The sequence below is a fragment of the Ornithodoros turicata genome, chromosome 3 (assembly GCF_037126465.1).
Source record: "Ornithodoros turicata isolate Travis chromosome 3, ASM3712646v1, whole genome shotgun sequence".
Taxonomy (NCBI): domain Eukaryota; kingdom Metazoa; phylum Arthropoda; class Arachnida; order Ixodida; family Argasidae; genus Ornithodoros; species Ornithodoros turicata.
The window spans coordinates 94052476-94066640 of NC_088203.1; the positions used below are offsets into that span (position 1 = coordinate 94052476).

General features: G+C 50.0%; 1 protein-coding gene and 1 long non-coding RNA gene across 3 annotated transcripts in view; one reads left to right on the top strand and one right to left on the bottom strand.

Annotated features, from left to right (window-relative positions):
- The window catches only part of LOC135388853 (uncharacterized), a 203483-nt gene that overhangs the window by 186963 nt on the left and 2355 nt on the right, over nucleotides 1-14165 (top strand). The window lies entirely within an intron of this gene.
- LOC135388851 (hemicentin-1-like) overlaps nucleotides 1-14165 on the bottom strand; it is a 381823-nt gene that overhangs the window by 180732 nt on the left and 186926 nt on the right. The window lies entirely within an intron of this gene.

Genomic DNA, 14165 nt, shown 5'->3' on the forward strand with positions numbered 1-14165 from the left:
ATCTTCTCGACGTAGCTACCTCGCGTGCTGCGGATCCATATATCCGCACGAATGAATCTGAATAGCGCGCCAAACACCCCAGCCCAGGAGGCATCGTCAGCAAAATAAATAAGGTGTACGCGAGAGCAAAACGTCGTTGCGTGCGAGCACTGTGAAACAGTCGCTTCCTTTATTCGGTGTGCGTGGCTGTGGCAGGTATATGGCGAAGAAATAAACGGTTGATAGCGAGTGTGTTGCACGCCGTGTGATGGAGGAGGTGCGCAGATCGGATATCGAGATGCTATTCGAGTGGGTGAAGGAGCGGTGGAAATCTGCGGGCGTGGCGTTTACTTGCTTGATTGTAGCGAATAATGTGACAAGCAGAGATAATGGCTCGTGATCTTTTTTTTTTATTTTGTGTTAGCGCCGCGAAGGAACTGTGGCCATGAGTGACGTACAGACGTGGACGGGGAGTACAGCAGGAAGGAATGGCGTGTTAGTGTGCGTCCTGGGCCAACTTCAAGGGGAACTGTGCCGACATTCGTCTGGAAAGTCTGCCGGAAACCCCAGGGAAAACCTCAGGCAGCACAGCCGGTGTGGGGGATTCGAACCCACTTCAACTCCCAGTCTCGGCGTGGAAAGCCATCATCCTAACCACAACACCACGGGATGTAGTGGGCTCGTGAACGCTTCACTAACGTTTGATTTGTAGGACATTGTAATGCACGAGATGTTGATGATTGTGTTAGAGAAGAATGCGGTGGCTCCTTCGAATGTGTGTGTGTGTGTGTGTGTGTGTGGGGGGGGGGTGATGGCAGGATAGGCTCGCCGTTGTTGGCCACACAGAAGTGGGCGTCGTCACGACTATAGCCAAAAAAGAAAACGCATAGCAAAACAAAACACAAAGGAAGGACGGACGGATGGGGGATAGAGGAGGTTGAAGGATGGGGATGCGGTGAGGTGCACGAATTCATCGGGGAGAGTACACTATTAGATTGGTCGATCAGCAAGGCCTGTGTTCAGCAGGAAGAGAATGAGGTTTCTTGCTTTGGCGGAACGTTCGGCAGAAGAACCAGCGGAGTAGAGGATGTCTGCTAGCGAGCCCGATTGTGGAGCGAGGGAGATGTGTTTCGCGCGCAGAATGGTATGCTCGGCAGTCTCGCAGGATGTGTTCGATTGTTTCGGGTTGTTGACCTCCTTCGCATGTCGACATATAAAGTCAGGATGTCGGGCCAATCAGCGCAGACGATTTCAAACAAAGGCCTACTGTGGATAACAGTGGCCGTTCATGCGTTTGATAGTGGCCCATCACCATAGACAGCCAACGAAAGCAATGAAACAGCCGACAAGGTGGCAGAATGGGCTCACTACACCAAACGGCCATGTCCGGTCCCACCACGCGGGCAGCCATTTCTGAAGCCTGCGCCCCTCCACCATCCCGTTCCTGCAGCAGCTCCATCGTCTACGTACTGGCTCCGTATTCACAAACAGCAGCCTACGCCTAACAACAACAACAACAATAAATGAAGTGATGATGACATGGGATGTTTCCCCGTGGTAGCCACAGGACCCTACCCCACTTCACAGTGGTTAATATGAGAGGCCAAAGGGGCAACGCTCCTCAGGAATCCATCCAGCACATCGATTGCCCCGCATACAGCTTTTGAAGTTTATATCCCAAGGACCTCACAGCTCCTCGTCGCTCTCCGATATCCATTTTGGCGGTCTTTTGGCGGCGACGCCTGCTGAACGACGTCAACGTACAACCGCCCTCGTAACTTTAATAAGAGACACCACTCTCAACCTTCGCCTCTGATAGGCGGAACCAGCAGACATCTCCTCAACGCTTCTCCCTTTTGCCGACAACGGCGAGTTCTTTCACGAGCGCCACCACCACCACCACCACCACTGCCACCACCGCCACCACCACCGCCACCACCGCCACCACTTCTTCCCCTTTCTTGCTCATGTTCTAGACCACTTTCCCTTTATACCCCGTTCTATCTGTTCCTTGGTGGTGGTGGCGGTGGCGGTGGTGGTGATAGACCTGCTTGCCGTAGTCGTCCATTGTGCGTCCTGGGCCGACCTCACAGGGAACTGTGCCGAGATTTGTCTTGAAGCCTCTGAGGAAAATCCCAGGGGAAGCACCCAGACTGCACAGTAGGTGCCCGGATTCGAACCCGGGTCGCCTCCGAGTCACGGCGTCGAATGCGATCATCGTAAACAGGAGGCCACGAGAGCTGGTTCATATCTTCCTTACTTGTTTACTTCCGGCCCTGAATTCAGCTTTTCTTTGTTGTCGTTGCTGTCTGCCCCCCCCCCCGGCTTTACTACCCAAGTTCATTCCTCGGTCAAACGAAGACGGTCATCGCTATACTGAAACTCCCTCTACTACAGGCGTCAGACGTCTACTGCAATCTGCACCGCAGTTGCGGCCCAGCGCAGACCAAGCGCGCGACAAAAATCCCGGTGCTTAGCTGACTGGCAGAGGGCTTAGGCGCGGCAAGTTCCTCAGGCCAAAGCGGGCTCGCTGCGTTGCCTTTCCCGCTCTTACTAAAATTAACAAAATGTGTTTGTGTGTATTCTCTTACCGTGACCCTGTGTACTTGCGTGCGTATATGCCCCTGATACGAATTGCGCGTGTATAGCAGTATGTGTTGTCATCAGATAGGAGAGCTACCTATGGATGTGTGTATTGTCATCAAGTAGGAGGACTACCTATGGAGGTACGTATAACATTTAAAACCTTTCAACATCACTCACGCAACATTAATGGTCGTACAGTTATACGGTCCTGCGCCATTTGGCATAGTAGACGAAAGCTGAAATCTGTGGCGCGATTCCACCGGCAGCAGTCACACAATAGCCTCCTTTGCATGAACTCGACAAAAGTGGCTCGAGTTGGGCTGTCGGATTCAACTCGCTAATGTAAACGCTGTCCGGTCGTGTTGACTCCGCGTCGCGTCGAGTCGAGTCAACCCGACGGCGGGGGTTAGGTTGACTCGACTCGACACGCTCTTGCTACACTCGACGCTGCATTCACTGGGCGCCGCTGCGATCGTCTGCTTAAGTAGTATGTAAAGAGCGTCGGGTCAGGTTCGACTCGACCCGCCAGCCAACACGACCCGCTCCTCTCGAGTTCATGTAAACGCGGCTAACGATTGTTCCGTCGGGATCAACGTGACTTCCGTCTTTAAGATGTTTCGAGAACTTTCCAGGGTAAGAAGCAAATACTTAGCACGACGTCCTTATTTCTTTCCTTGTTCTTCTCTCTCTCTTCCTTCAGCGCGTGCAATGCACTGTTTATCAAATTTGGCGAGCCTCTTGTGCAAGAAACCGATATCTTTTCACTTAGCGCATCTTACACAACGCTTCCGGTGTAGTATACACGACATTCTCGGGTAAACATAAACAAGCCCCCGCCACAGCTTCCGGTGCCCCGAAGACTTCCGTTCCTGCCGCGACTAAGGACGCTCGGAACCAGCCGCTATGCGGAATATTTTTCGTTTTCCTGACTGAAAACGGGAGGCGTACACCTTTTTGTGGCAATTTGAATTGCCACAAAAAGGCGTATACGACGCTCTCTCACCTCAAATCAGAAGCGATAACTGTGTCAATCGGCACAGTGGTTGGCGCAGAGCGTGTTTGCTGTGAAACCGGATGTCGTTTTTGCCACCAAACCGGAAACTGTGAAAACGGCACGTATACAACCCATTAACCGGTGACAAAGCACTAAACTCAGACTTCCCACTTAACACAATATTTTGCATATCCTCCTTCCTGCGAATAAGACCCAGTCTCACTGCATCTCTCCGTCTAGCAGAAACGCACCGTACTATCTCTATACACATAACGATTGGAAGTCGTATAAACTAGCCAAACTCCAAGAACACCGAAAATACTTCCTCCTCCATTGCTTCACGCAGGCCTCACCCAGCCAGGACCCAACAAATACCAGAGAGTCTGTCCTGCATCGCTTATGTTCCGGCCCCTTCCACCCCTTCCAGCTTCCCCTTCCCCTTCCTTCCCCTTCCAGCTCCGAACAAAATAAAAAATAAATAAAAAATAACAATCCCGGATGCTACGAGCATCTGTAGCATCTATGCCCGTTTGCTCTTAGCGGTCATGTCAGCGACAAACGAAAAAAAAGGAAGCTGGCTTCTTCCGTATTCCACCCGTGTCGTTCCCATCCTTGTTCCTTTACTGCTCCCAGAGTATGACCGTACGTTTTGAGGGTATTCCAATGACGACCATGTGTAGGGACAACCTTTTGCGAGCGAACGCACTGCGCATTTCCTTCCGTTCCGTATACGCCGGGAATTATTGTCGAACGGTTGCGAGGGTGGGGTATTGGGAAACGAGTCTCCTCTTTGGCATTGGGGTTTAAAAAAAAAAGGCAGAAACCGAATATGTTTTCTTCGTTCAATTGAACTTGAAGAGCTAGCTGAGATCAGAGTTGTGTTGCTACGTTGTGTTCAGTATGGGGAACGGAGAGTGCAGGCTCTCGAAATGTCACGAAGAATAGCATGCTTGCTAGAGTTCCATAGTGAGGCAGATGCCAGAGACGTAGTTGTGGTGAACGCGTTCAGCAAGTCGGAAACGTAACGGTGGTGGTGGTCGAGGAATATGCATTGAAGAACCAAAATTTCGTTTGACTTGAAGTTCGGATTGGATGGGGTCCACCAAAACCGAGAAAAAAAAACACACACAAAGACATTCAATATTTTGTTCGACAGTGTGTCAGGCAGTGTGAGGAAGGACCATGAAGTGTGATGGCACAGAGCTACTAAATCTGTGATCTTCAACTGGGAAAGTCAAAGGGGCACAACCAAAAGAATATTTGCATTCACCTCCTAGCACCAGCGTGTAATTCACAACTATGCGCTCCAAAAAGTTCACTTGTGATGATGGTCCACAATCAGTTGTCTTGTATTACCTCGATGTACAGGCTATCTTCGCATTACTATGCTTTCAACACGTCCGTGCCGAAGTTTCTGCTGTACGCTGAATACGTTTGAGTATTTAGTACCGTCTCTTTTCAACGTATGTTCTACTTGCCCGGCGATGGCCTACTCCTATAGCCATTGAGGCTTTTCTCAAACCGCACCAGCATAAACTCTCCACCGCAATCTTTCTGACACTCTCCTGTACATTCGCGTATCATTTAAGAAAAAGAAAAGAAGAAGACGGCAGAATAAATCCCACATGCAGCAGAGAGACCTCGCAGGAAGGAAGAATGAAAAAAAAAAGAAAAAACTTAAAAAACTTCGTCCTCTTAATTGGGGGTGCCGACAGTATGCTAGGTGGAATATAGCAACGCGTACATTAAGAAACCGCCCTATGCCGTTGCGTCTTGTTAAAAGATATCGACCCGGTGATCCATTAATAAGGATAGAGGGGTCGAAGTATCGTTTTTTGATTGGCTGACAGACATCCTCTGCTGGGCTGGACTCTTTTTTTCCCTTTTTTTGTTCGCTATTCCTTAAAATTTCTTTGCAAAAGATGAAGATATTGAGTAGGCCCTCTTTGGAGACTTTTTCGATTTCTTTTCTTTTCTTTTTTTGCTACCGTCATGCCCTCTATCGTCGCCTTAGGAAAAAAACAAACAATACAGGAAAGAAATGAAGAGCATAAAAAGGTTTAGAAGAAAGAACCAGCTTACATTAGGGATTAGGGTGAAGAATTCCCATGAGGAATTGACGACGAACTATGCAGAGAAGCGTCAAGAAAAGTTTTTGGTGTCGGCCTTTCTGCCGTGTAGGCGGTGTTGTGGTAGCTTAGGCTTGTTAGATCCCATGGTTGGCGCATGCGCTAGTCGTTGCTTATTCATGTTTTCTTAATGCTTTCAGTGACCTGTAGCTTCGCACAGTACGTGTGCCCTATAACCTCACCCGCAATCGAAGGGAAAGAAATGTCGTATTGATATTAGGAAGCTTTAGAACATCGTCCCCGAACGCTTTGGGGCCGCAAGGGGTGAGCCTCGTCCGATTTGTCACCGTTATGAGGTGAGGAATCATCACTGCGCATTGTGCAAAACACTGTGTGGGATCTGCGCATGCGCAATGACGACGCCTTATTCCTTTGGGACACCAGAGCGCTAGCGCACGCTGTTTTAAAGTCTCGATTCTGGTGGTATGGCACGGATTGCTTATTCACTAGCAAGTGCTGGACTTTTTTTTGCCTGACAGTTTCCGTCGCAGCGAAGTAAGTTTACTGCCTGCGGTTTCGCGAATGAGCAGCAATAATTCTGTTTCAAATATTGCTACGCATTTCCTGTATAATGTAAGAGTTACGTAAGATAAACTCAGGTGCACCAGTCGCCTCTTCGGCTACAAATGGCCGTCAAGGAAGCAACCAATAGCGATGGATTACCAATGACTCTTCCTTTCGCAGGTTTAACAATGCAACGAATGGCCTCGTAAAGTTTGCTTTATTTTAGGAACTATGAGAAGGGGGCTTCCTTTTCAGCGGGCAAGGAAGAAAAAAGGTCGTTTAATTATAATTAATCCGATCACGTAGTAATGGCTTTATCGACGCTAACAGGATGTTGTCCTCGTTGACTCCTTATAGTTTGTGCTTTTCGTCAGAGTAACCCGATTATGGAAGCTACAGCGGAACCTGTGTAGACTATACAATATTCATGGTCCTCGCAGGGCAGCGCCACGAAAGGTTTCGTCAGGAGGTTCCTGGACGTTTGGCTTTCCGGGGTGTGTTGAATTCTGTCTGTTGAAACGTCTCGCACGGCTCTTAATTAATTAATTATTTATTTATTGCGGTGCCTCATGGGCCTTATGAAGGGCATTAAATAACGCACAAAAGTATGGCAATGGCAGTACAGTTCGGTATGGCTTGGAGTAACTAACGTACACAACTACAGCTAACGTAACGATACACAAGGCATTATTCATTACGTCCAAGGCAGTAAGAAAGCAAACAACGGGGAAACTTTTGAGGATCCGAGATGAGTATCAGCGACGAGGGAAGATGATTCCAGTTACGTGCAGGTTACACACACACAAAGAAAAACGTTAGAGAAGTATTTATTACGACAAACAAATCGTTCTTACTTTCTTTACTTAATCTAGACCTTCATTCACGCGACAAACGACGACTGTCCTACATAGGCTATACGGCTCAATGCACCGTACAGCGCACGCCTTCTCTTCAAACTGGGAAAGCGAGACTCTCCGAACTGTAGTGAGCGTGGCGGTTGTAGAGAACGTAGAGCACATCCTTCTCAGGTCTCGGAAATACGTTTATGCTCGAAGGGTTTTTGAGGCGAGGCTCTCTCGTGTGGACTCCCGAGCCTTCGACACCGCGAAATCGTTAGGTCCTCCGTCGTCCGACAAGGCGGTGAGGTCACTTGAAGATATTCCACATACAACCGGGCTTATGGACATATGACTCGCTGAATGTGTGATGTTTCTGCCCCCAGCGATTCCGACATTTTACATTCAGTTAGTCGAAACTTTTGAAGTACATGTTGAACTCCATCATTTTAGCTCTCTCATCCGTTTGTAATTTCTGTATGTGTTGGGGAGGGGGGGGGGTGAAAGGAGAAGGAGGAACTGAGTAGGGCGCGTGATCACGGGAATAACTTGTCACGGGATCACTTGTTGGTTTTCGTTGGGCAAGAAGGCGAGCAGTCGTGGTCCCCGTTACTTCGTTTCGCTAATTCGGAACAGTATGTAAGCGTATTGGGGTAGCCAGTTCGACTTTGTCGTACATCCATCCCATTTTCCACATCCCCATTTTTTTTCTTTATCACATCACCATCATCATCATCACTAATTAATCTAGACCAGCAGAAATATGTGCGGTCGGACTGGGAACAATATAAGAGGAATTCCTTTCGTGAAAATCTTCACAGCTTCATTTATGTATTGGCATCGAAGCGGAAGTCTAGTCACATGGACTGAGCCCCATTTTGACCGTCTCAACAAACTAGGACTAAAATTACAACTAGTGGAATACCAAATGCTGCCTGTAAAATCACATCACGTTAAGGATTGCTGTTCGTGCTTGTCGTCGCCATGCAACGGAACAAGACTGCGTAGAGTAATGCCTTTCCTGAAAATCTTCACAGCTTTATGTGTATATTTTCGTCAAGCAGGAGAACTACCTACGGAGGTATAGTCCCCTTTGGACAGACACTAACTTCGCCTGACAATCCGACAAGAGGGAAACTGCACGGTCGTAGCGAGAACCATAGGCTGTTGGGAGAAACTTGCATGTTGTAGAGAACTTTGTTGTCACGGGTGTATAATCTGGACACAGGTGGAACGCCTGCTTTGAGTACAGTAACATACCAGGTGAGCAGTACAAACATGATTTCCTATTGGTGTCCTTGCGTATGAACTTTTTGTGACAAAGCGGGCGCGATATAGCCCAATGTAATGGTACTGTCATGTTACACGTAAGGTTTGTCTGCGCAGTGTGGCGGCATGGGGGGTTGCACGTGCCGCAGAGTAGGACTGCGGCTAATTAGGACCACCTGGGGTTCTTTTGACGTGCGCCAGAAACCTCTGACACGTGTCCGTTTTATGGCCATCATGTTCTTTTATCTCTTCGTTGATGTTGCTGCCCTTCGCTATTGGAGCCACGTGAACAGAATCAATTTTCCCGACACTGAAACCCCAGGTAGGTACCCGGGTTCGAATCCCGGTGCCGGCTGCGCTGTCTGTTTTTTTTTTAGGTTTTTCTCTGACGGTTTCAGACATATGTCGGCACAGTTCCCTTAGAAGTCGGCCCAGGACGCACATTCCCCCCAGGGCGTCAGTCGTGACGTTGCCCACCTCTGTGAGGCCGACAACGGCAAGCCCTCTCGCTATCACCACCACGTACGCCTGTAAGAGTGTAATAGTTGACGCGACTGGCTTACAACCATGTTAAAGTATTAATTAATCGTGTATGATTATGTGAGCAATACGGGAAGGCAACATGGACTGAGGGAAAACGGCTGCCTCAGATCAGCACTCCGTGGTTTATCCCATCTCAAATCTCCAGCTGTTGCAAGGCTGCTTCTTTCGAGCAAGAAACATGTGCAGCATATGGTCCACCCTAAATACAACATTGGCACAACACTTTCAAGTGCAACAGAGGTAATATGGGACGGCGAAGTTCTCACAGGCGATTTTAGGCAACCGTGTACCCAACAGAACATTCTATATTACATTGCTTGTGTGACGTACCCTTCTGGTGAACGTGGGACATGAACAATATGCTGGGTGGGTCAGGTAATGCAGACCAGGTGACGTACAAAGGAGCAAGCGACGCGACAAGGCTCCGCGTCTGGGAGCAATTAGAGGACCCCATCACCTCCGGCGACACGGTGGCACCTGACGGCGGCATCAAAGGGGCGCGTACTTCGAGCCGAATGAAAACCATATGTGCGGTGTGCTCGAAGGGAAACAAGCAGGCGAGCGAGAAACAAAGGGACCGAGCCTTCGCGTTAAGGAAGAGCTTTGACGGTGGACAGAGGAGACCCGACAACGAACGAGAAAACATCTCCTGACGACTGGGAGCTCTGAGATCGCCTGTTCGCCGGTTGACACTAACCGCCTCCCGGAACAACGCCGACCAGGCCCTGCGTCCCAGCCGACATGTCTGCGTCCTCGGATCTGAACTGAACACCAACGTGGTGCGACCGACACCATCGCCCAGAGTGCCGTCGTCAACGAAGGCCTGTCAGCCAGAACAGTTTGCAAGCCACGTCGAAAGGGTGAGCCTGTCACACATGGTGCGATGTTGTACGGCTAGGAAAGTAAAGATGCTATAACTGTAAAGCGGTCTCGTCTCGTTTTTCCTCGCCTCAGCGTGGGCCCACCCGTTTTGATTGTGTTAAACATTAATGTGGATGCAACGCGAGCAGGCGGGTGCATCACATTAAAGTGGTGGCAGCGGTGGGATCCCTGTGTGAGAAATCGCTGAGGAAAAGTGTGAGACCAGTGTACCCTCACACGAGAGGAAAAACGATTCGCTATGGCACAGCCCGTGGTTAGCCCGAATAATGTAGGCGCAGGTGTGTTAGCACTAGGGGGCATGGTTCCCGCATTTACGGGAGATAGTTTGGGGCCAAGCTTGGAAGATTTCCTGCGCATTCTGGAGCAGGTTGGCAAAATGGGAGGTTGGCAAGATAGCCAACTCATAGGCATCGCTCGTTGCAAAATGGTAGGAGCTGCATATGGGTTTGCGTGGCAAGAGGAAGAGGTCAGTCAGGCAAAATCTTTCGCAGAGTTCAAATCCCTTGCTAAGAAGCGCTTCGATACAGAGCCTGTACATGTGAAATTACAGAAATTCATGTCGGCAAAACAGAGCACTGAGGAGGATGTGCGGTCTTTTGCGTCCAGGCTTCGCTGCCTTGGCAACGCAACTTTGGAAGAATACGTGGGAGAGGGCGCCGAGCAGAAAACGAAAATTGCACGGGAACTGTTAGCTGGGCAGTTGTTAACGCATTTTTTGAAAGGATTAAAGGATCCTGTGCGACGCTTTACACTATCCCGCGACCCGGAAAGCTTCGAGACCGCGGTGGAAATAGCGGTAAAAGAGGAGACGCACGAAAGGACCGTAGCGGACTGTCAAACTGCAGTACGCCGAACTGAAAACAGCGAAACGGAGGACGTTAAGTTGCGACTTGATCGGCTGGAAAGAATGCTCGAGGCTTCGCTCGCGCTCCAGAACCGCGATATGCCGCCACGCTCCACTCTTCGGCGAAGCCGCGGAGAATGTTACACTTGCGGCCAAAAGGGACCTTTCGCCCGCAACTGCCCGCAGCGGTATAGGGGACGGGTGACCGAGGGTCGTGAGATAGAGTCACGGGAGGAAGAGCATCACAGAGGTACGAACACGCGAGGCGCTCAGCCGGGAAACTAGTCACGTCCCTTCCGGGTATCCGCAACGGAGGGGAATCCGAGACAATTGTTGTTAATTTCTGCGGAGAGACGAGCCCTATTGTGGAATGTCATATAGGGGGCGTTAAGATGAGATGTCTCATCGACACGGGCTCGAAAGTCAGCCTTATGAAAGAAAGCGCTCTCGAACGAATAGACAAAAGATGGAAGGATAAGTACCATGCGGTGAACAGTGGCCGTACTTTAATAGGCATAACGGGAGATAAACTCAGGACTGTCGGCTGCTATCGGGTCCCGCTTCGTTTTTGCGACAGCAGTCTCAGACCTCACTGTTTCGTATGCGACGACCAAATTTCATTTCCCACTGAATGTCTCATTGGACAGGATATCCTCCGCGAACAGGGAGCAGATTTATTGTTAAGCAAAGGCGTTTTAAAAATGGGAAGTGAGCAAATACCCATAGTAAATTGGACGCGATACGGGGAACCGGATGCGACGGAAATCAGTCCTGTCTCAGAAACTACAGCTAGGGTGCGCCTGGTTAGAACGTGTCACCTTCCGCCTATGACCGAGTCGATTGTGACGGGAAGGGTCGTAACGCCGACAAGGGAGGGTCAGCTCGCGATTGTAGATACTTCCGACGTAGCACTAACCTCCGGCGTTGTTGTGGCCCCAGCTCTTGTTAAACTACAGAAGGGCGGAGTTGCTCCTATACGAGTAGTGAATGCCACGTTGCAGGAAATCAAACTCCCAAAGGGAAAGATGATGGGTACTCTGGCTGACGTAGAGATCGCTGAGCCGCTGGTTTCACGGGATTCTGATTGCAACGCGGTCAGCGAGGTAGATATTGCTAGCAAGTTTGATCTCGCACACATTCCCGAGCTTAGGCGTCGGAGGCTCACGGACCTTATCAAGGCTTACGGGGAGGCTTTCTCGTGGAGTGCGACAGATATCGGACATTGCAGCGCAGTAAAACACCGAATTTCGACCACCGACGACCGTCCCGTATACCGTAAAGCGTATCGTATACCATATGCAAAACGTGATGAAATGGACAGACAGGTAGACGAATTGCTCCAGAACGAGGTGATAGAACACTCTACTTCACCGTGGGGAGCCCCTGCGTTACTTGTACAAAAACCGGACGGATCCTATCGTTTTGTAGTTGACTTTAGAGATCTAAACAAAGTCACTAGAGTAGACCCTTATCCCCTTCCCAATATCCAAGAAACACTGTCACAGCTTGGAAACGCGAAGTTTTTCACTGTGGTAGACATGACTTCCGGTTACTGGCAGCTGGAAATGGATGAGGGGGACAAAGAAAAAACTGCCTTCAACACCCCTTCTGGTCACTACCAATGGAAAAGGATGCCCATGGGATTAGTGAATAGCGCGTCGGTATGGCAGAGAACCGCGGACGGAGTGCTCTCGAGCATGTGAATCATGCGGCTGTAGAAAGGACAACAGCGCGCGCAAGCGAGCACGTATGCAAATCTTTCAGGAGCTGCGTTACCCCTTTGAACGGGCCGCGATGGATATTGTGGGTCCTCTGCCAGTAACTACCTCGGGAAACAAATACATTTTGGTCTTCGTGGACCATTTGACACGCTACGCGGAGGCTTTCCCGATGCCGGATCAGAGGGCTGAAACCGTGGCTCGAGTATTTGTCGAAGGAGTCGTTTTGCGTCACGGAGTGATTAGGCAGCTGTTGACAGACCAAGGTAGCAATTTCACAGGAAAAATAATGAGCGAAGTGTATGCACTCCTGGGAGTGAAGAAACTCCAGACGACGGCTTACCACCCCCAGTGTAATGGAGCGGTCGAGCGTCTTAACCAGACAGTGATTAAAATGCTCTCCCACTACGTCTCGCGCGACCAAAGGGACTGGGACCTTTGGCTTCCCTTCGCACTTTTCGCGTATAATACGACTCCCCATGAAGGTACGAGGGAAAGTCCTTTCTTCCTACTTCACGGGAGGGAAGCCGTGGTGCCGGGGGCGGCTTTTCAGGCTACGAGGATTAACTACGGTACCCTCGAAAACTACAGAGAAGAGCTCGTACAACGCATGTCAATCGCGCACAAAGTCGCAGCCGCGGCGCTCACGGAGGCCGCGAGCCGTAGGAAAGTACGTCACGACAAGAAAGCTGGTGACATAAGCTACAGACCGGGTGATCGGGTGTTTCTGCGAATAGAGGCAGGAACGGCGGGACTGAGCAGCAAATTGGCGCCGAAGTGGAGCGGACCATTTCGCATCGTTGAAAGGCTGTCTGAAGTAACCTTCAAAATTCGAGACGTTAAGCGGGGCGAGGACAAGACAGTGCACGCCGATAGACTCAAGCTCGCTCATGATCCTTTCGATAAAGACCAAAAAGCGGATTCCACTGTGGCCGACAATCCACCTCCTCGGTGTTCTATGCCCGTGATCTCGCCTAACTTTCATCACTGCCCTTACCCTGACATCTCCTCGGAGACACTAGAGCAGGCTCTGTTAGAAGAAGCCCTGAGCTTCGAGGTGCAACATGCCCCACGCACGTCTTCTAGCGTAGCTATACCAACCGCAGGATATGCACTGCGGAGTCGCGGACCCGTGCCCGACGTCCCATAACTGCGGACCTGTTCGAGAAGCACTAAATGAAGAGAAAAAAAAAAACGAAAAAAAAAACTGCATCTTAGGTTCTAGACTTTAGAGATAATATTTGTACATGTTTTTTGAGTACGTTTTCTTTAGGTGTGTAATCAAATCCGGATAACTACGGGACAGTGCCATAATAGTATTTTTGTAAGAAGAGTGACACTGCACTCGTGCAAAACATCGCAAAGTGTGTATGGGCATCTACGGCTGTGCTCCAATTGTGTGGTGATCTTTGAGTGGCGAAAGACAAGCGAATTTTGTTTATTGTAACAAAATTCTTCTCCGAGAGTGAGCGGATGTGACGTACCCTTCTGGTGAACGTGGGACATGAACAATATGCTGGGTGGGTCAGGTAATGCAGACCAGGTGACGTACAAAGGAGCAAGCGACGCGACAAGGCTCCGCGTCTGGGAGCAATTAGAGGACCCCATCACCTCCGGCGACACGGTGGCACCTGACGGCGGCATCAAAGGGGCGCGTACTTCGAGCCGAATGAAAACCATATGTGCGGTGTGCTCGAAGGGAAACAAGCAGGCGAGCGAGAAACAAAGGGACCGAGCCTTCGCGTTAAGGAAGAGCTTTGACGGTGGACAGAGGAGACCCGACAACGAACGAGAAAACATCTCCTGACGACTGGGAGCTCTGAGATCGCCTGTTCGCCGGTTGACACTAACCGCCTCCCGGAACAACGCCGACCAGGCCCT